Source organism: Chrysochloris asiatica, unplaced genomic scaffold (assembly GCF_000296735.1).
Source record: "Chrysochloris asiatica unplaced genomic scaffold, ChrAsi1.0 scaffold00011, whole genome shotgun sequence".
Lineage (NCBI taxonomy): Eukaryota > Metazoa > Chordata > Mammalia > Afrosoricida > Chrysochloridae > Chrysochloris > Chrysochloris asiatica.
This window is the reverse complement of record NW_006408529.1, coordinates 14,168,771-14,169,734: the sequence shown is the minus strand read 5'-3', so window position 1 is coordinate 14,169,734 and position 964 is coordinate 14,168,771.

Sequence of the window (964 nt, the reverse complement as noted above, 5' to 3'; positions counted from 1 at the left end):
AAAAAAAAAAAAAAAGTCAATCATAGTAGGTGCATAGTGTCTCGGTTCTTGAAAGCTTGCAGGAAGCCATTCAAAGTACAAGTGTTGGTCTTCTTTCACCTGAAGCAACAAAGAAAGAAGGAGAGTCAGGACTAGGAGGGGGAAATGGAATGTATGGATTATTGGCTCCATGAACAAATAGTCCTTTTGCCATGAGACCAGAACAGTGTCCAGTTACAACTACTAAATATTTTTGATCAAATTTTCTAGAAAGGAATCCTATTCAAAAGAGGAAAAATGCAGAATAGAATTTCAATTTTTCATGGAATCCTGATTTTCTGGAACCATGGTGTCTGGATGAGCTTTTGAAACCATAACCCAGATATATTCCTTAAACCTTAAGCAAAAAATATCCCCTGAAGTTCTCTTAAAACCAAGCAACAATTTAGCTTAACTAGTAAAAAAGACTACAGCCTTCATGCTATGGGGTTGCACCTCAATGTAAAGAAAATAAAAATCCTCACACTGGACCAATAAATAACATCATGATTAATTGAGAAAAGGTTGAAATTGTCAAAGATTTTATTCTGCTGGAACAACCATCAACACTCATGGAAGCAGCTGACAAGAAATCAAAGGACATATTACATTAGGCCAATCTGCTGCACAGACCTCTTTAAAGTGTTGAAGAGCAAAGATGTCAGTTTGAGGACTAAGGTGCGCCTGACCCAAGCCATGGTGTTTTCAATAGGCTCATATGCATGCGAAAGTTGTACAATGAATAAGTAAGACTACAGAAGAATTGATGCAGTTGGTGCTGGAGGAGACTATTAAAAGTATTACGGACTGCCAAAAGAACAACAAATCTGTGTTGCAAGAAGTACAGCCCCAATTTCCTTAGAAGCCAGGTTTCGTCTCTCATACTTCAGACATATTATCAGGAGGAAGCAGCCCCTCTAGAAGGACATCATGTTTGGTAAAGTGG